At 46.4% G+C, this 27,847-nt stretch overlaps 6 non-coding genes across 6 annotated transcripts; all 6 read right to left on the minus strand.

The window, feature by feature from the left end:
* Positions 1-1,983: 1,983 nt before the first annotated feature.
* Trnai-aau (transfer RNA isoleucine (anticodon AAU)) lies at positions 1,984-2,055 on the minus strand. The gene has a single exon. It is a non-coding gene; the product is annotated as a tRNA-Ile (tRNA).
* Positions 2,056-3,505: 1,450 nt separating this feature from the next.
* Trnai-aau (transfer RNA isoleucine (anticodon AAU)) lies at positions 3,506-3,577 on the minus strand. The gene has a single exon. It is a non-coding gene; the product is annotated as a tRNA-Ile (tRNA).
* A 4,494-nt stretch (positions 3,578-8,071) lies between these two features.
* Positions 8,072-8,143, minus strand: Trnai-aau (transfer RNA isoleucine (anticodon AAU)). The gene has a single exon. It is a non-coding gene; the product is annotated as a tRNA-Ile (tRNA).
* A 1,456-nt stretch (positions 8,144-9,599) lies between these two features.
* Trnai-aau (transfer RNA isoleucine (anticodon AAU)) lies at positions 9,600-9,671 on the minus strand. Its single transcript has one exon. It is a non-coding gene; the product is annotated as a tRNA-Ile (tRNA).
* Positions 9,672-21,754: 12,083 nt separating this feature from the next.
* Positions 21,755-21,826, minus strand: Trnai-aau (transfer RNA isoleucine (anticodon AAU)). The gene has a single exon. It is a non-coding gene; the product is annotated as a tRNA-Ile (tRNA).
* Positions 21,827-24,786: 2,960 nt separating this feature from the next.
* On the minus strand, positions 24,787-24,858 carry Trnai-aau (transfer RNA isoleucine (anticodon AAU)). Its single transcript has one exon. It is a non-coding gene; the product is annotated as a tRNA-Ile (tRNA).
* Positions 24,859-27,847: the final 2,989 nt, after the last annotated feature.

Raw genomic sequence — 27,847 nt, forward strand, 5'->3', positions numbered from 1 at the left:
GAGGATTTGTGTTTTCGTTCTACACAGCCGCTGCCCCTTGCTCTTTCCCACCCATTCGTTACATTCAACCTCTGACGAGACCGACCAAATATAGACTGTGAAACAAGACCACACACTTTGTGCATTCGGAATCGAAGGCAGGGCGTCCCTCGCCGCATTTGCTACGATTGCCATTTGCTACTTCTGCAGAAGCGGCGGCGGCGGCGACGACGACGACGACGACGACGACGACGACGACGAATATCGCGAGAGGCTCTGAGATATGTGAGAAATACATCTATAAAATGTAATTCAGACTGCCTCGTCCCACCTTATGCTGTACCGCTTTGGCAAATGCTTTATCTGCGCCATTCGCCTTAATCGCATCTGAGAGTGATTCTTAAAAAAACGCCTGTCGCTAATTGTTCGTCATCACAGGTACTGTTTGCTATACGGCCACGACGCGCAACTGATTTCCAAAATTCATCTTTCTTCTGTGAGGATGAAACTTACGACCCCTGGTTTATTAGACCAGTGCTCTACCACTGAGCTAAAGAGGCGCGGCCTAGCGGTACTCTTGGGTACTTCGTCCTTACAGTCGTCTGCATCATCAGACTTTAGCTGACAACACTTCATATTACCGGCTAATATTTGCAGCTATGGCGACAAATTACTGCTTGACTACACATCTGACACGTAACCGATGTGCTCTCCAAACAACAACACTTGCATTTCAGAACATGTCTTTCACACATGTCTACAAAATCACCTTCACCTTCAAATACAGCTTCCTTGCGACTGACAGAGACGTAGGCAAAGTTTAAAGTTGCTATTTCCATTAAATCTCGTTAATCAGAAAAACGGTAATTTACACTTGCAGCGGAACAAAATTCCGTTCCGCCCAGCGTCTGGCTCGAACCCACGACCCTGGGATTAAGAGTCTGACGCTCTACCGACTGAGCTAGCCGGCTACCTCGGTGAATACCTGCCGGGTAGCACGTCACACAGTACTCGTTTGGGTTGGGTGGTCCCATACAGAATCTCTCCATGATGCCTAATGTTTTCCTAACGTCACACTCGTCACGTACTTCACTTTTATGTCATAATCATTTCTGAGAGGTAAAGAAATTGCATGACAACATGCAGAGCTAGTGGCGTCAAAATTAACGCACATACTTTATGTGACTCAAAAGCCGAACGAGTTACTTTCCGACGTTGTTTTAGATGTGCAAGTGATGGTCAAAACTCGCTGTGTCGGCACTCTGCCGACCATTTCGCTAGTTAACACCGGTCTTGTTGTGTGTGTTTCAAGCTCAAGAGCATCTCCAAGCAAAAAATGGTCAACAGCAACATTCAGACGGTTTCGTACTGCTCAATTGCTACATTAAAACGTTATGTTTCTTTTTCAGAACTGGAAAAACACAAGCGTGACAGCATTCGAACCTGTAATCCTCAGATCCGAAGTCCGACGCCTTATCCATTAGGCCACACGGTCACTGACGACCAACATTTACATGTATACGACTCATCTCGAAACGCTCACACCCCTGAGGATTTGTGTTTTCGTTCTACACAGCCGCTGCCCCTTGCTCTTTCCCACCCATTCGTTACATTCAACCTCTGACGAGACCGACCAAATATAGACTGAGAAACAAGACCACACTCTTTGTGCATTCGGAATCGAAGGCAGGGCGTCCCTCGCCGCATTTGCTACGATTGCCATTTGCTACTTCTGCAGAAGCGGCGGCGGCGGCGACGACGACGACGACGACGACGAATATCGCGAGAGGCTCTGAGATATGTGAGAAATACATCTATAAAATGTAATTCAGACTGCCTCGTCCCACCTTATGCTGTACCGCTTTGGCAAATGCTTTATCTGCGCCATTCGCCTTAATCGCATCTGAGAGTGATTCTTAAAAAAACGCCTGTCGCTAATTGTTCGTCATCACAGGTACTGTTTGCTATACGGCCACGACGCGCAACTGATTTCCAAAATTCATCTTTCTCCTGTGAGGATTGAACTTACGACCGCTGGTTTATTAGACCAGTGCTCTACCACTGAGCTAAAGAGGCGCGGCCTAGCGGTACTCTTGGGTCCTTCGTCCTTACGGTCGTCTGCATCATCAGACTTTAGCTGACAACACTTCATATTACCGGCTAATATTTGCAGCTATGGCGACAAATTACTGCTTGACTACACATCTGACACGTAACCGATGTGCTCTCCAAACAACAACACTTGCATTTCAGAACATGTCTTTCACACATGTCTACAAAATCACCTTCACCTTCAAATACAGCTTCCTTGCGACTGACAGAGACGTAGGCAAAGTTTAAAGTTGCTATTTCCATTAAATCTCGTTAATCAGAAAAACGGTAATTTACACCTGCAGCGGAACAAAATTCAGTTCCGCCCAGCGTCTGGCTCGAACCCACGACCCTGGGATTAAGAGTCTGACGCTCTACCGACTGAGCTAGCCGGCTACCTCGGTGAATACCTGCCGGGTAGCACGTCACACAGTACTCGTTTGTGTTGGGTGGTCCCATACAGAATCTCTCCATGATGCCTAATGTTTTCCTAACGTCACACTCGTCACGTACTTCACTTTTATGTCATAATCATTTCTGAGAGGTAAAGAAATTGCATGACAACATGCAGAGCTAGTGGCGTCAAAATTAACGCACATACTTTATGTGACTCAAAAGCCGAACGAGTTACTTTCCGACGTTGTTTTAGATGTGCAAGTGATAGTCAAAACTCGCTGTGTCGGCACTCTGCCGACCATTTCGCTAGTTAACACCGGTCTTGTTGTGTGTGTTTCAAGCTCAAGAGCATCTCCAAGCAAAAAATGGTCAACAGCAACATTCAGACGGTTTCGTACTGCTCAATTGCTACATTAAAACGTTATGTTTCTTTTTCAGAACTGGAAAAACACAAGCGTGACAGCATTCGAACCTGTAATCTTCAGATCCGAAGTCCGACGCCTTATCCATTAGGCCACACGGTCACTGACGACCAACATTTACATGTATACGACTCATCTCGAAACGCTCACACCCCTGAGGATTTGTGTTTTCGTTCTACACAGCCGCTGCCCCTTGCTCTTTCCCACCCATTCGTTACATTCAACCTCTGACGAGACCGACCAAATATAGACTGTGAAACAAGACCACACACTTTGTGCATTCGGAATCGAAGGCAGGGCGTCCCACGCCGCATTTGCTACGATTGCCATTTGCTACTTCTGCAGAAGCGGCAGCGGCGGCGACGACGACGACGACGACGACGACGACGAATATCGCGAGAGGCTCTGAGATATGTGAGAAATACATCTATAAAATGTAATTCAGACTGCCTCGTCCCACCTTATGCTGTACCGCTTTGGCAAATGCTTTATCTGCGCCATTCGCCTTAATCGCATCTGAGAGTGATTCTTAAAAAAACGCCTGTCGCTAATTGTTCGTCATCACAGGTACTGTTTGCTATACGGCCACGACGCGCAACTGATTTCCAAAATTCATCTTTCTCCTGTGAGGATTGAACTTACGACCGCTGGTTTATTAGACCAGTGCTCTACCACTGAGCTAAAGAGGCGCGGCCTAGCGGTACTCTTGGGTACTTCGTCCTTACGGTCGTCTGCATCATCAGACTTTAGCTGACAACACTTCATATTACCGGCTAATATTTGCAGCTATGGCGACAAATTACTGCTTGACTACACATCTGACACGTAACCGATGTGGTCTCCAAACAACAACACTTGCATTTCAGAACATGTCTTTCACACATGTCTACAAAATCACCTTCACCTTCAAATACAGCTTCCTTGCGACTGACAGAGACGTAGGCAAAGTTTAAAGTTGCTATTTCCATTAAATCTCGTTAATCAGAAAAACGGTAATCTACACCTGCAGCGGAACAAAATTCCGTTCCGCCCAGCGTCTGGCTCGAACCCACGACCCTGGGATTAAGAGTCTGACGCTCTACCGACTGAGCTAGCCGGCTACCTCGGTGAATACCTGCCGGGTAGCACGTCACACAGTACTCGTTTGGGTTGGGTGGTCCCATACAGAATCTCTCCATGATGCCTAATGTTTTCCTAACGTCACACTCGTCACGTACTTCACTTTTATGTCATAATCATTTCTGAGAGGTAAAGAAATTGCATGACAACATGCAGAGCTAGTGGCGTCAAAATTAACGCACATACTTTATGTGACTCAAAAGCCGAACGAGTTACTTTCCGACGTTGTTTTAGATGTGCAAGTGATAGTCAAAACTCGCTGTGTCGGCACTCTGCCGACCATTTCGCTAGTTAACACCGGTCTTGTTGTGTGTGTTTCAAGCTCAAGAGCATCTCCAAGCAAAAAATGGTCAACAGCAACATTCAGACGGTTTCGTACTGCTCAATTGCTACATTAAAACGTTATGTTTCTTTTTCAGAACTGGAAAAACACAAGCGTGACAGCATTCGAACCTGTAATCTTCAGATCCGAAGTCCGACGCCTTATCCATTAGGCCACACGGTCACTGACGACCAACATTTACATGTATACGACTCATCTCGAAACGCTCACACCCCTGAGGATTTGTGTTTTCGTTCTACACAGCCGCTGCCCCTTGCTCTTTCCCACCCATTCGTTACATTCAACCTCTGACGAGACCGACCAAATATAGACTGTGAAACAAGACCACACACTTTGTGCATTCGGAATCGAAGGCAGGGCGTCCCTCGCCGCATTTGCTACGATTGCCATTTGCTACTTCTGCAGAAGCGACGACGACGACGACGACGACGACGACGACGACGACGACGACGAATATCGCGAGAGGCTCTGAGATATGTGAGAAATACATCTATAAAATGTAATTCAGACTGCCTCGTCCCACCTTATGCTGTACCGCTTTGGCAAATGCTTTATCTGCGCCATTCGCCTTAATCGCATCTGAGAGTGATTCTTAAAAAAACGCCTGTCGCTAATTGTTCGTCATCACAGGTACTGTTTGCTATACGGCCACGACGCGCAACTGATTTCCAAAATTCATCTTTCTCCTGTGAGGATGAAACTTACGACCCCTGGTTTATTAGACCAGTGCTCTACCACTGAGCTAAAGAGGCGCGGCCTAGCGGTACTCTTGGGTACTTCGTCCTTACAGTCGTCTGCATCATCAGACTTTAGCTGACAACACTTCATATTACCGGCTAATATTTGCAGCTATGGCGACAAATTACTGCTTGACTACACATCTGACACGTAACCGATGTGCTCTCCAAACAACAACACTTGCATTTCAGAACATGTCTTTCACACATGTCTACAAAATCACCTTCACCTTCAAATACAGCTTCCTTGCGACTGACAGAGACGTAGGCAAAGTTTAAAGTTGCTATTTCCATTAAATCTCGTTAATCAGAAAAACGGTAATTTACACTTGCAGCGGAACAAAATTCCGTTCCGCCCAGCGTCTGGCTCGAACCCACGACCCTGGGATTAAGAGTCTGACGCTCTACCGACTGAGCTAGCCGGCTACCTCGGTGAATACCTGCCGGGTAGCACGTCACACAGTACTCGTTTGGGTTGGGTGGTCCCATACAGAATCTCTCCATGATGCCTAATGTTTTCCTAACGTCACACTCGTCACGTACTTCACTTTTATGTCATAATCATTTCTGAGAGGTAAAGAAATTGCATGACAACATGCAGAGCTAGTGGCGATAAAATTAACGCACATACTTTATGTGACTCAAAAGCCGAACGAGTTACTTTCCGACGTTGTTTTAGATGTGCAAGTGATGGTCAAAACTCGCTGTGTCGGCACTCTGCCGACCATTTCGCTAGTTAACACCGGTCTTGTTGTGTGTGTTCCAAGCTCAAGAGCATCTCCAAGCAAAAAATGGTCAACAGCAACATTCAGAGGGTTTCGTACTGCTCAATTGCTACATTAAAACGTTATGTTTCTTTTTCAGAACTGGAAAAACACAAGCGTGACAGCATTCGAACCTGTAATCTTCAGATCCGAAGTCCGACGCCTTATCCATTAGGCCACACGGTCACTGACGACCAACATTTACATGTATACGACTCATCTCGAAACGCTCACACCCCTGAGGATTTGTGTTTTCGTTCTACACAGCCGCTGCCCCTTGCTCTTTCCCACCCATTCGTTACATTCAACCTCTGACGAGACCGACCAAATATAGACTGTGAAACAAGACCACACACTTTGTGCATTCGGAATCGAAGGCAGGGCGTCCCTCGCCGCATTTGCTACGATTGCCATTTGCTACTTCTGCAGAAGCGGCGGCGGCGGCGACGACGACGACGACGACGACGACGAATATCGCGAGAGGCTCTGAGATATATGAGAAATACATCTATAAAATGTAATTCAGACTGCCTCGTCCCACCTTATGCTGTACCGCTTTGGCAAATGCTTTATCTGCGCCATTCGCCATAATCGCATCTGAGAGTGATTCTTAAAAAAACGCCTGTCGCTAATTGTTCGTCATCACAGGTACTGTTTGCTATACGGCCACGACGCGCAACTGATTTCCAAAATTCATCTTTCTCCTGTGAGGATGGAACTTACGACCGCTGGTTTATTAGACCAGTGCTCTACCACTGAGCTAAAGAGGCGCGGCCTAGCGGTACTCTTGGGTACTTCGTCCTTACGGTCGTCTGCATCATCAGACTTTAGCTGACAACACTTCATATTACCGGCTAATATTTGCAGCTATGGCGACAAATTACTGCTTGACTACACATCTGACACGTAACCGATGTGCTCTCCAAACAACAACACTTGCATTTCAGAACATGTCTTTCACACATGTCTACAAAATCACCCTCACCTTCAAATACAGCTTCCTTGCGACTGACAGAGACGTAGGCAAAGTTTAAAGTTGCTATTTCCATTAAATCTCGTTAATCAGAAAAACGGTAATTTACACCTGCAGCGGAACAAAATTCCGTTCCGCCCAGCGTCTGGCTCGAACCCACGACCCTGGGATTAAGAGTCTGACGCTCTACCGACTGAGCTAGCCGGCTACCTCGGTGAATACCTGCCGGGTAGCACGTCACACAGTACTCGTTTGGGTTGGGTGGTCCCATACAGAATCTCTCCATGATGCCTAATGTTTTCCTAACGTCACACTCGTCACGTACTTCACTTTTATGTCATAATCATTTCTGAGAGGTAAAGAAATTGCATGACAACATGCAGAGCTAGTGGCGTCAAAATTAACGCACATACTTTATGTGACTCAAAAGCCGAACGAGTTACTTTCCGACGTTGTTTTAGATGTGCAAGTGATAGTCAAAACTCGCTGTGTCGGCACTCTGCCGACCATTTCGCTAGTTAACACCGGTCTTGTTGTGTGTGTTTCAAGCTCAAGAGCATCTCCAAGCAAAAAATGGTCAACAGCAACATTCAGACGGTTTCGTACTGCTCAATTGCTACATTAAAACGTTATGTTTCTTTTTCAGAACTGGAAAAACACAAGCGTGACAGCATTCGAACCTGTAATCTTCAGATCCGAAGTCCGACGCCTTATCCATTAGGCCACACGGTCACTGACGACCAACATTTACATGTATACGACTCATCTCGAAACGCTCACACCCCTGAGGATTTGTGTTTTCGTTCTACACAGCCGCTGCCCCTTGCTCTTTCCCACCCATTCGTTACATTCAACCTCTGACGAGACCGACCAAATATAGACTGTGAAACAAGACCACACACTTTGTGCATTCGGAATCGAAGGCAGGGCGTCCCTCGCCGCATTTGCTACGATTGCCATTTGCTACTTCTGCAGAAGCGGCGGCGACGACGACGACGACGACGACGACGACGACGACGAATATCGCGAGAGGCTCTGAGATATGTGAGAAATACATCTATAAAATGTAATTCAGACTGCCTCGTCCCACCTTATGCTGTACCGCTTTGGCAAATGCTTTATCTGCGCCATTCGCCTTAATCGCATCTGAGAGTGATTCTTAAAAAAACGCCTGTCGCTAATTGTTCGTCATCACAGGTACTGTTTGCTATACGGCCACGACGCGCAACTGATTTCCAAAATTCATCTTTCTCCTGTAAGGATGGAACTTACGACCGCTGGTTTATTAGACCAGTGCTCTACCACTGAGCTAAAGAGGCGCGGCCTAGCGGAACTCTTGGGTACTTCGTCCTTACGGTCGTCTGCATCATCAGACTTTAGCTGACAACACTTCATATTACCGGCTAATATTTGCAGCTATGGCGACAAATTACTGCTTGACTACACATCTGACACTTAACCGATGTGCTCTCCAAACAACAACACTTGCATTTCAGAACATGTCTTTCACACATGTCTACAAAATCACCCTCACCTTCAAATACAGCTTCCTTGCGACTGACAGAGACGTAGGCAAAGTTTAAAGTTGCTATTTCCATTAAATCTCGTTAATCAGAAAAACGGTAATTTACACCTGCAGCGGAACAAAATTCCGTTCTGCCCAGCGTTTGGCTCGAACCCACGACCCTGGGATTAAGAGTCTGACGCTCTACCGACTGAGCTAGCCGGCTACCTCGGTGAATACCTGCCGGGTAGCACGTCACACAGTACTCGTTTGGGTTGGGTGGTCCCATACAGAATCTCTCCATGATGCCTAATGTTTTCCTAACGTCACACTCGTCACGTACTTCACTTTTATGTCATAATCATTTCTGAGAGGTAAAGAAATTGCATGACAACATGCAGAGCTAGTGGCGTCAAAATTAACGCACATACTTTATGTGACTCAAAAGCCGAACGAGTTACTTTCCGACGTTGTTTTAGATGTGCAAGTGATAGTCAAAACTCGCTGTGTCGGCACTCTGCCGACCATTTCGCTAGTTAACACCGGTCTTGTTGTGTGTGTTTCAAGCTCAAGAGCATCTCCAAGCAAAAAATGGTCAACAGCAACATTCAGACGGTTTCGTACTGCTCAATTGCTACATTAAAACGTTATGTTTCTTTTTCAGAACTGGAAAAACACAAGCGTGACAGCATTCGAACCTGTAATCTTCAGATCCGAAGTCCGACGCCTTATCCATTAGGCCACACGGTCACTGACGACCAACATTTACATGTATACGACTCATCTCGAAACGCTCACACCCCTGAGGATTTGTGTTTTCGTTCTACACAGCCGCTGCCCCTTGCTCTTTCCCACCCATTCGTTACATTCAACCTCTGACGAGACCGACCAAATATAGACTGTGAAACAAGACCACACACTTTGTGCATTCGGAATCGAAGGCAGGGCGTCCCTCGCCGCATTTGCTACGATTGCCATTTGCTACTTCTGCAGAAGCGGCGGCGGCGGCGACGACGACGACGACGACGACGACGACGACGACGAATATCGCGAGAGGCTCTGAGATATGTGAGAAATACATCTATAAAATGTAATTCAGACTGCCTCGTCCCACCTTATGCTGTACCGCTTTGGCAAATGCTTTATCTGCGCCATTCGCCTTTATCGCATCTGAGAGTGATTCTTAAAAAAACGCCTGTCGCTAATTGTTCGTCATCACAGGTACTGTTTGCTATACGGCCACGACGCGCAACTGATTTCCAAAATTCATCTTTCTCCTGTGAGGATTGAACTTACGACCGCTGGTTTATTAGACCAGTGCTCTACCACTGAGCTAAAGAGGCGCGGCCTAGCGGTACTCTTGGGTACTTCGTCCTTACGGTCGTCTGCATCATCAGACTTTAGCTGACAACACTTCATATTACCGGCTAATATTTGCAGCTATGGCGACAAATTACTGCTTGACTACACATCTGACACGTAACCGATGTGGTCTCCAAACAACAACACTTGCATTTCAGAACATGTCTTTCACACATGTCTACAAAATCACCTTCACCTTCAAATACAGCTTCCTTGCGACTGACAGAGACGTAGGCAAAGTTTAAAGTTGCTATTTCCATTAAATCTCGTTAATCAGAAAAACGGTAATCTACACCTGCAGCGGAACAAAATTCCGTTCCGCCCAGCGTCTGGCTCGAACCCACGACCCTGGGATTAAGAGTCTGACGCTCTACCGACTGAGCTAGCCGGCTACCTCGGTGAATACCTGCCGGGTAGCACGTCACACAGTACTCGTTTGGGTTGGGTGGTCCCATACAGAATCTCTCCATGATGCCTAATGTTTTCCTAACGTCACACTCGTCACGTACTTCACTTTTATGTCATAATCATTTCTGAGAGGTAAAGAAATTGCATGACAACATGCAGAGCTAGTGGCGTCAAAATTAACGCACATACTTTATGTGACTCAAAAGCCGAACGAGTTACTTTCCGACGTTGTTTTAGATGTGCAAGTGATAGTCAAAACTCGCTGTGTCGGCACTCTGCCGACCATTTCGCTAGTTAACACCGGTCTTGTTGTGTGTGTTTCAAGCTCAAGAGCATCTCCAAGCAAAAAATGGTCAACAGCAACATTCAGACGGTTTCGTACTGCTCAATTGCTACATTAAAACGTTATGTTTCTTTTTCAGAACTGGAAAAACACAAGCGTGACAGCATTCGAACCTGTAATCTTCAGATCCGAAGTCCGACGCCTTATCCATTAGGCCACACGGTCACTGACGACCAACATTTACATGTATACGACTCATCTCGAAACGCTCACACCCCTGAGGATTTGTGTTTTCGTTCTACACAGCCGCTGCCCCTTGCTCTTTCCCACCCATTCGTTACATTCAACCTCTGACGAGACCGACCAAATATAGACTGTGAAACAAGACCACACACTTTGTGCATTCGGAATCGAAGGCAGGGCGTCCCTCGCCGCATTTGCTACGATTGCCATTTGCTACTTCTGCAGAAGCGACGACGACGACGACGACGACGACGACGACGACGACGACGACGACGAATATCGCGAGAGGCTCTGAGATATGTGAGAAATACATCTATAAAATGTAATTCAGACTGCCTCGTCCCACCTTATGCTGTACCGCTTTGGCAAATGCTTTATCTGCGCCATTCGCCTTAATCGCATCTGAGAGTGATTCTTAAAAAAACGCCTGTCGCTAATTGTTCGTCATCACAGGTACTGTTTGCTATACGGCCACGACGCGCAACTGATTTCCAAAATTCATCTTTCTCCTGTGAGGATGAAACTTACGACCCCTGGTTTATTAGACCAGTGCTCTACCACTGAGCTAAAGAGGCGCGGCCTAGCGGTACTCTTGGGTACTTCGTCCTTACAGTCGTCTGCATCATCAGACTTTAGCTGACAACACTTCATATTACCGGCTAATATTTGCAGCTATGGCGACAAATTACTGCTTGACTACACATCTGACACGTAACCGATGTGCTCTCCAAACAACAACACTTGCATTTCAGAACATGTCTTTCACACATGTCTACAAAATCACCTTCACCTTCAAATACAGCTTCCTTGCGACTGACAGAGACGTAGGCAAAGTTTAAAGTTGCTATTTCCATTAAATCTCGTTAATCAGAAAAACGGTAATTTACACTTGCAGCGGAACAAAATTCCGTTCCGCCCAGCGTCTGGCTCGAACCCACGACCCTGGGATTAAGAGTCTGACGCTCTACCGACTGAGCTAGCCGGCTACCTCGGTGAATACCTGCCGGGTAGCACGTCACACAGTACTCGTTTGGGTTGGGTGGTCCCATACAGAATCTCTCCATGATGCCTAATGTTTTCCTAACGTCACACTCGTCACGTACTTCACTTTTATGTCATAATCATTTCTGAGAGGTAAAGAAATTGCATGACAACATGCAGAGCTAGTGGCGATAAAATTAACGCACATACTTTATGTGACTCAAAAGCCGAACGAGTTACTTTCCGACGTTGTTTTAGATGTGCAAGTGATGGTCAAAACTCGCTGTGTCGGCACTCTGCCGACCATTTCGCTAGTTAACACCGGTCTTGTTGTGTGTGTTCCAAGCTCAAGAGCATCTCCAAGCAAAAAATGGTCAACAGCAACATTCAGAGGGTTTCGTACTGCTCAATTGCTACATTAAAACGTTATGTTTCTTTTTCAGAACTGGAAAAACACAAGCGTGACAGCATTCGAACCTGTAATCTTCAGATCCGAAGTCCGACGCCTTATCCATTAGGCCACACGGTCACTGACGACCAACATTTACATGTATACGACTCATCTCGAAACGCTCACACCCCTGAGGATTTGTGTTTTCGTTCTACACAGCCGCTGCCCCTTGCTCTTTCCCACCCATTCGTTACATTCAACCTCTGACGAGACCGACCAAATATAGACTGTGAAACAAGACCACACACTTTGTGCATTCGGAATCGAAGGCAGGGCGTCCCTCGCCGCATTTGCTACGATTGCCATTTGCTACTTCTGCAGAAGCGGCGGCGGCGGCGACGACGACGACGACGACGACGACGAATATCGCGAGAGGCTCTGAGATATGTGAGAAATACATCTATAAAATGTAATTCAGACTGCCTCGTCCCACCTTATGCTGTACCGCTTTGGCAAATGCTTTATCTGCGCCATTCGCCATAATCGCATCTGAGAGTGATTCTTAAAAAAACGCCTGTCGCTAATTGTTCGTCATCACAGGTACTGTTTGCTATACGGCCACGACGCGCAACTGATTTCCAAAATTCATCTTTCTCCTGTGAGGATGGAACTTACGACCGCTGGTTTATTAGACCAGTGCTCTACCACTGAGCTAAAGAGGCGCGGCCTAGCGGAACTCTTGGGTACTTCGTCCTTACGGTCGTCTGCATCATCAGACTTTAGCTGACAACACTTCATATTACCGGCTAATATTTGCAGCTATGGCGACAAATTACTGCTTGACTACACATCTGACACGTAACCGATGTGCTCTCCAAACAACAACACTTGCATTTCAGAACATGTCTTTCACACATGTCTACAAAATCACCCTCACCTTCAAATACAGCTTCCTTGCGACTGACAGAGACGTAGGCAAAGTTTAAAGTTGCTATTTCCATTAAATCTCGTTAATCAGAAAAACGGTAATTTACACCTGCAGCGGAACAAAATTCCGTTCTGCCCAGCGTTTGGCTCGAACCCACGACCCTGGGATTAAGAGTCTGACGCTCTACCGACTGAGATAGCCGGCTACCTCGGTGAATACCTGCCGGGTAGCACGTCACACAGTACTCGTTTGGGTTGGGTGGTCCCATACAGAATCTCTCCATGATGCCTAATGTTTTCCTAACGTCACACTCGTCACGTACTTCACTTTTATGTCATAATCATTTCTGAGAGGTAAAGAAATTGCATGACAACATGCAGAGCTAGTGGCGTCAAAATTAACGCACATACTTTATGTGACTCAAAAGCCGAACGAGTTACTTTCCGACGTTGTTTTAGATGTGCAAGTGATAGTCAAAACTCGCTGTGTCGGCACTCTGCCGACCATTTCGCTAGTTAACACCGGTCTTGTTGTGTGTGTTTCAAGCTCAAGAGCATCTCCAAGCAAAAAATGGTCAACAGCAACATTCAGACGGTTTCGTACTGCTCAATTGCTACATTAAAACGTTATGTTTCTTTTTCAGAACTGGAAAAACACAAGCGTGACAGCATTCGAACCTGTAATCTTCAGATCCGAAGTCCGACGCCTTATCCATTAGGCCACACGGTCACTGACGACCAACATTTACATGTATACGACTCATCTCGAAACGCTCACACCCCTGAGGATTTGTGTTTTCGTTCTACACAGCCGCTGCCCCTTGCTCTTTCCCACCCATTCGTTACATTCAACCTCTGACGAGACCGACCAAATATAGACTGTGAAACAAGACCACACACTTTGTGCATTCGGAATCGAAGGCAGGGCGTCCCTCGCCGCATTTGCTACGATTGCCATTTGCTACTTCTGCAGAAGCGGCGGCGGCGGCGACGACGACGACGACGACGACGAATATCGCGAGAGGCTCTGAGATATGTGAGAAATACATCTATAAAATGTAATTCAGACTGCCTCGTCCCACCTTATGCTGTACCGCTTTGGCAAATGCTTTATCTGCGCCATTCGCCTTAATCGCATCTGAGAGTGATTCTTAAAAAAACGCCTGTCGCTAATTGTTCGTCATCACAGGTACTGTTTGCTATACGGCCACGACGCGCAACTGATTTCCAAAATTCATCTTTCTCCTGTGAGGATGGAACTTACGACCCCTGGTTTATTAGACCAGTGCTCTACCACTGAGCTAAAGAGGCGCGGCCTAGCGGTACTCTTGGGTACTTCGTCCTTACGGTCGTCTGCATCATCAGACTTTAGCTGACAACACTTCATATTACCGGCTAATATTTGCAGCTATGGCGACAAATTACTGCTTGACTACACATCTGACACGTAACCGATGTGCTCTCCAAACAACAACACTTGCATTTCAGAACATGTCTTTCACACATGTCTACAAAATCACCTTCACCTTCAAATACAGCTTCCTTGCGACTGACAGAGACGTAGGCAAAGTTTAAAGTTGCTATTTCCATTAAATCTCGTTAATCAGAAAAACGGTAATTTACACTTGCAGCGGAACAAAATTCCGTTCCGCCCAGCGTCTGGCTCGAACCCACGACCCTGGGATTAAGAGTCTGACGCTCTACCGACTGAGCTAGCCGGCTACCTCGGTGAATACCTGCCGGGTAGCACGTCACACAGTACTCGTTTGGGTTGGGTGGTCCCATACAGAATCTCTCCATGATGCCTAATGTTTTCCTAACGTCACACTCGTCACGTACTTCACTTTTATGTCATAATCATTTCTGAGAGGTAAAGAAATTGCATGACAACATGCAGAGCTAGTGGCGTCAAAATTAACGCACATACTTTATGTGACTCAAAAGCCGAACGAGTTACTTTCCGACGTTGTTTTAGATGTGCAAGTGATAGTCAAAACTCGCTGTGTCGGCACTCTGCCGACCATTTCGCTAGTTAACACCGGTCTTGTTGTGTGTGTTTCAAGCTCAAGAGCATCTCCAAGCAAAAAATGGTCAACAGCAACATTCAGACGGTTTCGTACTGCTCAATTGCTACATTAAAACGTTATGTTTCTTTTTCAGAACTGGAAAAACACAAGCGTGACAGCATTCGAACCTGTAATCTTCAGATCCGAAGTCCGACGCCTTATCCATTAGGCCACACGGTCACTGACGACCAACATTTACATGTATACGACTCATCTCGAAACGCTCACACCCCTGAGGATTTGTGTTTTCGTTCTACACAGCCGCTGCCCCTTGCTCTTTCCCACCCATTCGTTACATTCAACCTCTGACGAGACCGACCAAATATAGACTGTGAAACAAGACCACACACTTTGTGCATTCGGAATCGAAGGCAGGGCGTCCCTCGCCGCATTTGCTACGATTGCCATTTGCTACTTCTGCAGAAGCGGCGGCGGCGGCGACGACGACGACGACGACGACGACGACGACGAATATCGCGAGAGGCTCTGAGATATGTGAGAAATACATCTATAAAATGTAATTCAGACTGCCTCGTCCCACCTTATGCTGTACCGCTTTGGCAAATGCTTTATCTGCGCCATTCGCCTTAATCGCATCTGAGAGTGATTCTTAAAAAAACGCCTGTCGCTAATTGTTCGTCATCACAGGTACTGTTTGCTATACGGCCACGACGCGCAACTGATTTCCAAAATTCATCTTTCTCCTGTGAGGATGAAACTTACGACCCCTGGTTTATTAGACCAGTGCTCTACCACTGAGCTAAAGAGGCGCGGCCTAGCGGAACTCTTGGGTACTTCGTCCTTACGGTCGTCTGCATCATCAGACTTTAGCTGACAACACTTCATATTACCGGCTAATATTTGCAGCTATGGCGACAAATTACTGCTTGACTACACATCTGACACGTAACCGATGTGCTCTCCAAACAACAACACTTGCATTTCAGAACATGTCTTTCACACATGTCTACAAAATCACCCTCACCTTCAAATACAGCTTCCTTGCGACTGACAGAGACGTAGGCAAAGTTTAAAGTTGCTATTTCCATTAAATCTCGTTAATCAGAAAAACGGTAATTTACACCTGCAGCGGAACAAAATTCCGTTCTGCCCAGCGTTTGGCTCGAACCCACGACCCTGGGATTAAGAGTCTGACGCTCTACCGACTGAGCTAGCCGGCTACCTCGGTGAATACCTGCCGGGTAGCACGTCACACAGTACTCGTTTGGGTTGGGTGGTCCCATACAGAATCTCTCCATGATGCCTAATGTTTTCCTAACGTCACACTCGTCACGTACTTCACTTTTATGTCATAATCATTTCTGAGAGGTAAAGAAATTGCATGACAACATGCAGAGCTAGTGGCGTCAAAATTAACGCACATACTTTATGTGACTCAAAAGCCGAACGAGTTACTTTCCGACGTTGTTTTAGATGTGCAAGTGATAGTCAAAACTCGCTGTGTCGGCACTCTGCCGACCATTTCGCTAGTTAACACCGGTCTTGTTGTGTGTGTTTCAAGCTCAAGAGCATCTCCAAGCAAAAAATGGTCAACAGCAACATTCAGACGGTTTCGTACTGCTCAATTGCTACATTAAAACGTTATGTTTCTTTTTCAGAACTGGAAAAACACAAGCGTGACAGCATTCGAACCTGTAATCTTCAGATCCGAAGTCCGACGCCTTATCCATTAGGCCACACGGTCACTGACGACCAACATTTACATGTATACGACTCATCTCGAAACGCTCACACCCCTGAGGATTTGTGTTTTCGTTCTACACAGCCGCTGCCCCTTGCTCTTTCCCACCCATTCGTTACATTCAACCTCTGACGAGACCGACCAAATATAGACTGTGAAACAAGACCACACACTTTGTGCATTCGGAATCGAAGGCAGGGCGTCCCTCGCCGCATTTGCTACGATTGCCATTTGCTACTTCTGCAGAAGCGGCGGCGGCGGCGACGACGACGACGACGACGACGAATATCGCGAGAGGCTCTGAGATATGTGAGAAATACATCTATAAAATGTAATTCAGACTGCCTCGTCCCACCTTATGCTGTACCGCTTTGGCAAATGCTTTATCTGCGCCATTCGCCTTAATCGCATCTGAGAGTGATTCTTAAAAAAACGCCTGTCGCTAATTGTTCGTCATCACAGGTACTGTTTGCTATACGGCCACGACGCGCAACTGATTTCCAAAATTCATCTTTCTCCTGTGAGGATGGAACTTACGACCCCTGGTTTATTAGACCAGTGCTCTACCACTGAGCTAAAGAGGCGCGGCCTAGCGGTACTCTTGGGTACTTCGTCCTTACGGTCGTCTGCATCATCAGACTTTAGCTGACAACACTTCATATTACCGGCTAATATTTGCAGCTATGGCGACAAATTACTGCTTGACTACACATCTGACACGTAACCGATGTGCTCTCCAAACAACAACACTTGCATTTCAGAACATGTCTTTCACACATGTCTACAAAATCACCTTCACCTTCAAATACAGCTTCCTTGCGACTGACAGAGACGTAGGCAAAGTTTAAAGTTGCTATTTCCATTAAATCTCGTTAATCAGAAAAACGGTAATTTACACTTGCAGCGGAACAAAATTCCGTTCCGCCCAGCGTCTGGCTCGAACCCACGACCCTGGGATTAAGAGTCTGACGCTCTACCGACTGAGCTAGCCGGCTACCTCGGTGAATACCTGCCGGGTAGCACGTCACACAGTACTCGTTTGGGTTGGGTGGTCCCATACAGAATCTCTCCATGATGCCTAATGTTTTCCTAACGTCACACTCGTCACGTACTTCACTTTTATGTCATAATCATTTCTGAGAGGTAAAGAAATTGCATGACAACATGCAGAGCTAGTGGCGTCAAAATTAACGCACATACTTTATGTGACTCAAAAGCCGAACGAGTTACTTTCCGACGTTGTTTTAGATGTGCAAGTGATAGTCAAAACTCGCTGTGTCGGCACTCTGCCGACCATTTCGCTAGTTAACACCGGTCTTGTTGTGTGTGTTTCAAGCTCAAGAGCATCTCCAAGCAAAAAATGGTCAACAGCAACATTCAGACGGTTTCGTACTGCTCAATTGCTACATTAAAACGTTATGTTTCTTTTTCAGAACTGGAAAAACACAAGCGTGACAGCATTCGAACCTGTAATCTTCAGATCCGAAGTCCGACGCCTTATCCATTAGGCCACACGGTCACTGACGACCAACACTTACATGTATACGACTCATCTCGAAACGCTCACACCCCTGAGGATTTGTGTTTTCGTTCTACACAGCCGCTGCCCCTTGCTCTTTCCCACCCATTCGTTACATTCAACCTCTGACGAGACCGACCAAATATAGACTGTGAAACAAGACCACACACTTTGTGCATTCGGAATCGAAGGCAGGGCGTCCCTCGCCGCATTTGCTACGATTGCCATTTGCTACTTCTGCAGAAGCGGCGGCGGCGGCGACGACGACGACGACGACGACGAATATCGCGAGAGGCTCTGAGATATGTGAGAAATACATCTATAAAATGTAATTCAGACTGCCTCGTCCCACCTTATGCTGTACCGCTTTGGCAAATGCTTTATCTGCGCCATTCGCCTTAATCGCATCTGAGAGTGATTCTTAAAAAAACGCCTGTCGCTAATTGTTCGTCATCACAGGTACTGTTTGCTATACGGCCACGACGCGCAACTGATTTCCAAAATTCATCTTTCTCCTGTGAGGATGGAACTTACGACCGCTGGTTTATTAGACCAGTGCTCTACCACTGAGCTAAAGAGGCGCGGCCTAGCGGTACTCTTGGGTACTTCGTCCTTACGGTCGTCTGCATCATCAGACTTTAGCTGACAACACTTCATATTACCGGCTAATATTTGCAGCTATGGCGACAAATTACTGCTTGACTACACATCTGACACGTAACCGATGTGCTTTCCAAACAACAACACTTGCATTTCAGAACATGTCTTTCACACATGTCTACAAAATCACCTTCACCTTCAAATACAGCTTCCTTGCGACTGACAGAGACGTAGGCAAAGTTTAAAGTTGCTATTTCCATTAAATCTCGTTAATCAGAAAAACGGTAATTTACACTTGCAGCGGAACAAAATTCCGTTCCGCCCAGCGTCTGGCTCGAACCCACGACCCTGGGATTAAGAGTCTGACGCTCTACCGACTGAGCTAGCCGGCTACCTCGGTGAATACCTGCCGGGTAGCACGTCACACAGTACTCGTTTGTGTTGGGTGGTCCCATACAGAATCTCTCCATGATGCCTAATGTTTTCCTAACGTCACACTCGTCACGTACTTCACTTTTATGTCATAATCATTTCTGAGAGGTAAAGAAATTGCATGACAACATGCAGAGCTAGTGGCGTCAAAATTAACGCACATACTTTATGTGACTCAAAAGCCGAACGAGTTACTTTCCGACGTTGTTTTAGATGTGCAAGTGATAGTCAAAACTCGCTGTGTCGGCACTCTGCCGACCATTTCGCTAGTTAACACCGGTCTTGTTGTGTGTGTTTCAAGCTCAAGAGCATCTCCAAGCAAAAAATGGTCAACAGCAACATTCAGACGGTTTCGTACTGCTCAATTGCTACATTAAAACGTTATGTTTCTTTTTCAGAACTGGAAAAACACAAGCGTGACAGCATTCGAACCTGTAATCTTCAGATCCGAAGTCCGACGCCTTATCCATTAGGCCACACGGTCACTGACGACCAACATTTACATGTATACGACTCATCTCGAAACGCTCACACCCCTGAGGATTTGTGTTTTCGTTCTACACAGCCGCTGCCCCTTGCTCTTTCCCACCCATTCGTTACATTCAACCTCTGACGAGACCGACCAAATATAGACTGTGAAACAAGACCACACACTTTGTGCATTCGGAATCGAAGGCAGGGCGTCCCTCGCCGCATTTGCTACGATTGCCATTTGCTACTTCTGCAGAAGCGGCGGCGGCGGCGACGACGACGACGACGACGACGACGAATATCGCGAGAGGCTCTGAGATATGTGAGAAATACATCTATAAAATGTAATTCAGACTGCCTCGTCCCACCTTATGCTGTACCGCTTTGGCAAATGCTTTATCTGCGCCATTCGCCTTAATCGCATCTGAGAGTGATTCTTAAAAAAACGCCTGTCGCTAATTGTTCGTCATCACAGGTACTGTTTGCTATACGGCCACGACGCGCAACTGATTTCCAAAATTCATCTTTCTCCTGTGAGGATGGAACTTACGACCGCTGGTTTATTAGACCAGTGCTCTACCACTGAGCTAAAGAGGCGCGGCCTAGCGGTACTCTTGGGTACTTCGTCCTTACGGTCGTCTGCATCATCAGACTTTAGCTGACAACACTTCATATTACCGGCTAATATTTGCAGCTATGGCGACAAATTACTGCTTGACTACACATCTGACACGTAACCGATGTGCTTTCCAAACAACAACACTTGCATTTCAGAACATGTCTTTCACACATGTCTACAAAATCACCTTCACCTTCAAATACAGCTTCCTTGCGACTGACAGAGACGTAGGCAAAGTTTAAAGTTGCTATTTCCATTAAATCTCGTTAATCAGAAAAACGGTAATTTACACTTGCAGCGGAACAAAATTCCGTTCCGCCCAGCGTCTGGCTCGAACCCACGACCCTGGGATTAAGAGTCTGACGCTCTACCGACTGAGCTAGCCGGCTACCTCGGTGAATACCTGCCGGGTAGCACGTCACACAGTACTCGTTTGTGTTGGGTGGTCCCATACAGAATCTCTCCATGATGCCTAATGTTTTCCTAACGTCACACTCGTCACGTACTTCACTTTTATGTCATAATCATTTCTGAGAGGTAAAGAAATTGCATGACAACATGCAGAGCTAGTGGCGTCAAAATTAACGCACATACTTTATGTGACTCAAAAGCCGAACGAGTTACTTTCCGACGTTGTTTTAGATGTGCAAGTGATAGTCAAAACTCGCTGTGTCGGCACTCTGCCGACCATTTCGCTAGTTAACACCGGTCTTGTTGTGTGTGTTTCAAGCTCAAGAGCATCTCCAAGCAAAAAATGGTCAACAGCAACATTCAGACGGTTTCGTACTGCTCAATTGCTACATTAAAACGTTATGTTTCTTTTTCAGAACTGGAAAAACACAAGCGTGACAGCATTCGAACCTGTAATCTTCAGATCCGAAGTCCGACGCCTTATCCATTAGGCCACACGGTCACTGACGACCAACATTTACATGTATACGACTCATCTCGAAACGCTCACACCCCTGAGGATTTGTGTTTTCGTTCTACACAGCCGCTGCCCCTTGCTCTTTCCCACCCATTCGTTACATTCAACCTCTGACGAGACCGACCAAATATAGACTGTGAAACAAGACCACACACTTTGTGCATTCGGAATCGAAGGCAGGGCGTCCCTCGCCGCATTTGCTACGATTGCCATTTGCTACTTCTGCAGAAGCGGCGGCGGCGGCGACGACGACGACGACGACGACGAATATCGCGAGAGGCTCTGAGATATGTGAGAAATACATCTATAAAATGTAATTCAGACTGCCTCGTCCCACCTTATGCTGTACCGCTTTGGCAAATGCTTTATCTGCGCCATTCGCCTTAATCGCATCTGAGAGTGATTCTTAAAAAAACGCCTGTCGCTAATTGTTCGTCATCACAGGTACTGTTTGCTATACGGCCACGACGCGCAACTGATTTCCAAAATTCATCTTTCTCCTGTGAGGATTGAACTTACGACCGCTGGTTTATTAGACCAGTGCTCTACCACTGAGCTAAAGAGGCGCGGCCTAGCGGTACTCTTGGGTACTTCGTCCTTACGGTCGTCTGCATCATCAGACTTTAGCTGACAACACTTCATATTACCGGCTAATATTTGCAGCTATGGCGACAAATTACTGCTTGACTACACATCTGACACGTAACCGATGTGCTCTCCAAACAACAACACTTGCATTTCAGAACATGTCTTTCACACATGTCTACAAAATCACCTTCACCTTCAAATACAGCTTCCTTGCGACTGACAGAGACGTAGGCAAAGTTTAAAGTTGCTATTTCCATTAAATCTCGTTAATCAGAAAAACGGTAATTTACACTTGCAGCGGAACAAAATTCCGTTCCGCCCAGCGTCTGGCTCGAACCCACGACCCTGGGATTAAGAGTCTGACGCTCTACCGACTGAGCTAGCCGGCTACCTCGGTGAATACCTGCCGGGTAGCACGTCACACAGTACTCGTTTGTGTTGGGTGGTCCCATACAGAATCTCTCCATGATGCCTAATGTTTTCCTAACGTCACACTCGTCACGTACTTCACTTTTATGTCATAATCATTTCTGAGAGGTAAAGAAATTGCATGACAACATGCAGAGCTAGTGGCGTCAAAATTAACGCACATACTTTATGTGACTCAAAAGCCGAACGAGTTACTTTCCGACGTTGTTTTAGATGTGCAAGTGATAGTCAAAACTCGCTGTGTCGGCACTCTGCCGACCATTTCGCTAGTTAACACCGGTCTTGTTGTGTGTGTTTCAAGCTCAAGAGCATCTCCAAGCAAAAAATGGTCAACAGCAACATTCAGACGGTTTCGTACTGCTCAATTGCTACATTAAAACGTTATGTTTCTTTTTCAGAACTGGAAAAACACAAGCGTGACAGCATTCGAACCTGTAATCTTCAGATCCGAAGTCCGACGCCTTATCCATTAGGCCACACGGTCACTGACGACCAACATTTACATGTATACGACTCATCTCGAAACGCTCACACCCCTGAGGATTTGTGTTTTCGTTCTACACAGCCGCTGCCCCTTGCTCTTTCCCACCCATTCGTTACATTCAACCTCTGACGAGACCGACCAAATATAGACTGTGAAACAAGACCACACACTTTGTGCATTCGGAATCGAAGGCAGGGCGTCCCTCGCCGCATTTGCTACGATTGCCATTTGCTACTTCTGCAGAAGCGGCGGCGGCGGCGACGACGACGACGACGACGACGAATATCGCGAGAGGCTCTGAGATATGTGAGAAATACATCTATAAAATGTAATTCAGACTGCCTCGTCCCACCTTATGCTGTACCGCTTTGGCAAATGCTTTATCTGCGCCATTCGCCTTAATCGCATCTGAGAGTGATTCTTAAAAAAACGCCTGTCGCTAATTGTTCGTCATCACAGGTACTGTTTGCTATACGGCCACGACGCGCAACTGATTTCCAAAATTCATCTTTCTCCTGTGAGGATGGAACTTACGACCGCTGGTTTATTAGACCAGTGCTCTACCACTGAGCTAAAGAGGCGCGGCCTAGCGGTACTCTTGGGTACTTCGTCCTTACGGTCGTCTGCATCATCAGACTTTAGCTGACAACACTTCATATTACCGGCTAATATTTGCAGCTATGGCGACAAATTACTGCTTGACTACACATCTGACACGTAACCGATGTGCTTTCCAAACAACAACACTTGCATTTCAGAACATGTCTTTCACACATGTCTACAAAATCACCTTCACCTTCAAATACAGCTTCCTTGCGACTGACAGAGACGTAGGCAAAGTTTAAAGTTGCTATTTCCATTAAATCTCGTTAATCAGAAAAACGGTAATTTACACTTGCAGCGGAACAAAATTCCGTTCCGCCCAGCGTCTGGCTCGAACCCACGACCCTGGGATTAAGAGTCTGACGCTCTACCGACTGAGCTAGCCGGCTACCTCGGTGAATACCTGCCGGGTAGCACGTCACACAGTACTCGTTTGTGTTGGGTGGTCCCATACAGAATCTCTCCATGATGCCTAATGTTTTCCTAACGTCACACTCGTCACGTACTTCACTTTTATGTCATAATCATTTCTGAGAGGTAAAGAAATTGCATGACAACATGCAGAGCTAGTGGCGTCAAAATTAACGCACATACTTTATGTGACTCAAAAGCCGAACGAGTTACTTTCCGACGTTGTTTTAGATGTGCAAGTGATAGTCAAAACTCGCTGTGTCGGCACTCTGCCGACCATTTCGCTAGTTAACACCGGTCTTGTTGTGTGTGTTTCAAGCTCAAGAGCATCTCCAAGCAAAAAATGGTCAACAGCAACATTCAGACGGTTTCGTACTGCTCAATTGCTACATTAAAACGTTATGTTTCTTTTTCAGAACTGGAAAAACACAAGCGTGACAGCATTCGAACCTGTAATCTTCAGATCCGAAGTCCGACGCCTTATCCATTAGGCCACACGGTCACTGACGACCAACATTTACATGTATACGACTCATCTCGAAACGCTCACACCCCTGAGGATTTGTGTTTTCGTTCTACACAGCCGCTGCCCCTTGCTCTTTCCCACCCATTCGTTACATTCAACCTCTGACGAGACCGACCAAATATAGACTGTGAAACAAGACCACACACTTTGTGCATTCGGAATCGAAGGCAGGGCGTCCCTCGCCGCATTTGCTACGATTGCCATTTGCTACTTCTGCAGAAGCGGCGGCGGCGGCGACGACGACGACGACGACGACGAATATCGCGAGAGGCTCTGAGATATGTGAGAAATACATCTATAAAATGTAATTCAGACTGCCTCGTCCCACCTTATGCTGTACCGCTTTGGCAAATGCTTTATCTGCGCCATTCGCCTTAATCGCATCTGAGAGTGATTCTTAAAAAAACGCCTGTCGCTAATTGTTCGTCATCACAGGTACTGTTTGCTATACGGCCACGACGCGCAACTGATTTCCAAAATTCATCTTTCTCCTGTGAGGATTGAACTTACGACCGCTGGTTTATTAGACCAGTGCTCTACCACTGAGCTAAAGAGGCGCGGCCTAGCGGTACTCTTGGGTACTTCGTCCTTACGGTCGTCTGCATCATCAGACTTTAGCTGACAACACTTCATATTACCGGCTAATATTTGCAGCTATGGCGACAAATTACTGCTTGACTACACATCTGACACGTAACCGATGTGCTCTCCAAACAACAACACTTGCATTTCAGAACATGTCTTTCACACATGTCTACAAAATCACCTTCACCTTCAAATACAGCTTCCTTGCGACTGACAGAGACGTAGGCAAAGTTTAAAGTTGCTATTTCCATTAAATCTCGTTAATCAGAAAAACGGTAATTTACACTTGCAGCGGAACAAAATTCCGTTCCGCCCAGCGTCTGGCTCGAACCCACGACCCTGGGATTAAGAGTCTGACGCTCTACCGACTGAGCTAGCCGGCTACCTCGGTGAATACCTGCCGGGTAGCACGTCACACAGTACTCGTTTGTGTTGGGTGGTCCCATACAGAATCTCTCCATGATGCCTAATGTTTTCCTAACGTCACACTCGTCACGTACTTCACTTTTATGTCATAATCATTTCTGAGAGGTAAAGAAATTGCATGACAACATGCAGAGCTAGTGGCGTCAAAATTAACGCACATACTTTATGTGACTCAAAAGCCGAACGAGTTACTTTCCGACGTTGTTTTAGATGTGCAAGTGATAGTCAAAACTCGCTGTGTCGGCACTCTGCCGACCATTTCGCTAGTTAACACCGGTCTTGTTGTGTGTGTTTCAAGCTCAAGAGCATCTCCAAGCAAAAAATGGTCAACAGCAACATTCAGACGGTTTCGTACTGCTCAATTGCTACATTAAAACGTTATGTTTCTTTTTCAGAACTGGAAAAACACAAGCGTGACAGCATTCGAACCTGTAATCTTCAGATCCGAAGTCCGACGCCTTATCCATTAGGCCACACGGTCACTGACGACCAACATTTACATGTATACGACTCATCTCGAAACGCTCACACCCCTGAGGATTTGTGTTTTCGTTCTACACAGCCGCTGCCCCTTGCTCTTTCCCACCCATTCGTTACATTCAACCTCTGACGAGACCGACCAAATATAGACTGTGAAACAAGACCACACACTTTGTGCATTCGGAATCGAAGGCAGGGCGTCCCTCGCCGCATTTGCTACGATTGCCATTTGCTACTTCTGCAGAAGCGGCGGCGGCGGCGACGACGACGACGACGACGACGACGACGACGACGACGAATATCGCGAGAGGCTCTGAGATATGTGAGAAATACATCTATAAAATGTAATTCAGACTGCCTCGTCCCACCTTATGCTGTACCGCTTTGGCAAATGCTTTATCTGCGCCATTCGCCTTAATCGCATCTGAGAGTGATTCTTAAAAAAACGCCTGTCGCTAATTGTTCGTCATCACAGGTACTGTTTGCTATACGGCCACGACGCGCAACTGATTTCCAAAATTCATCTTTTTCCTGTGAGGATGGAACTTACGACCCCTGGTTTATTAGACCAGTGCTCTACCACTGAGCTAAAGAGGCGCGGCCTAGCGGTACTCTTGGGTACTTCGTCCTTACGGTCGTCTGCATCATCAGACTTTAGCTGACAACACTTCATATTACCGGCTAATATTTGCAGCTATGGCGACAAATTACTGCTTGACTACACATCTGACACGTAACCGATGTGCTCTCCAAACAACAACACTTGCATTTCAGAACATGTCTTTCACACATGTCTACAAAATCACCTTCACCTTCAAATACAGCTTCCTTGCGACTGACAGAGACGTAGGCAAAGTTTATAGTTGCTATTTCCATTAAATATCGTTAATCAGAAAAACGGTAATTTACACTTGCAGCGGAACAAAATTCCGTTCCGCCCAGCGTCTGGCTCGAACCCACGACCCTGGGATTAAGAATCTGACGCTCTACCGACTGAGCTAGCCGGCTACCTCGGTGACTACCTGCCGGGTAGCACGTCACACAGTACTCGTTTGGGTTGGGTGGTCCCATACAGAATCTCTCCATGATGCCTAATGTTTTCCTAACGTCACACTCGTCACGTACTTCACTTTTATGTCATAATCATTTCTGAGAGGTAAAGAAATTGCATGACAACATGCAGAGCTAGTGGCGTCAAAATTAAAGCACATACTTTATGTGACTCAAAAGCCGAACGAGTTACTTTCCGACGTTGTTTTAGATGTGCAAGTGATAGTCAAAACTCGCTGTGTCGGCACTCTGCCGACCATTTCGCTAGTTAACACCGGTCTTGTTGTGTGTGTTTCAAGCTCAAGAGCATCTCCAAGCAAAAAATGGTCAACAGCAACATTCAGACGGTTTCGTACTGCTCAATTGCTACATTAAAACGTTATGTTTCTTTTTCAGAACTGGAAAAACACAAGCGTGACAGCATTCGAACCTGTAATCTTCAGATCCGAAGTCCGACGCCTTATCCATTAGGCCACACGGTCACTGACGACCAACATTTACATGTATACGACTCATCTCGAAACGCTCACACCCCTGAGGATTTGTGTTTTCGTTCTACACAGCCGCTGCCCCTTGCTCTTTCCCACCCATTCGTTACATTCAACCTCTGACGAGACCGACCAAATATAGACTGTGAAACAAGACCACACACTTTGTGCATTCGGAATCGAAGGCAGGGCGTCCCTCGCCGCATTTGCTACGATTGCCATTTGCTACTTCTGCAGAAGCGGCGGCGCCGGCGACGACGACGACGACGACGACGACGACGACGACGAATATCGCGAGAGGCTCTGAGATATGTGAGAAATACATCTATAAAATGTAATTCAGACTGCCTCGTCCCACCTTATGCTGTACCGCTTTGGCAAATGCTTTATCTGCGCCATTCGCCTTAATCGCATCTGAGAGTGATTCTTAAAAAAACACCTGTCGCTAATTGTTCGTCATCACAGGTACTGTTTGCTATACGGCCACGACGCGCAACTGATTTCCAAAATTCATCTT

Source organism: Schistocerca gregaria, unplaced genomic scaffold (assembly GCF_023897955.1).
Source record: "Schistocerca gregaria isolate iqSchGreg1 unplaced genomic scaffold, iqSchGreg1.2 ptg000470l, whole genome shotgun sequence".
In the NCBI taxonomy this organism is placed as follows: Eukaryota; Metazoa; Arthropoda; class Insecta; order Orthoptera; family Acrididae; genus Schistocerca; species Schistocerca gregaria.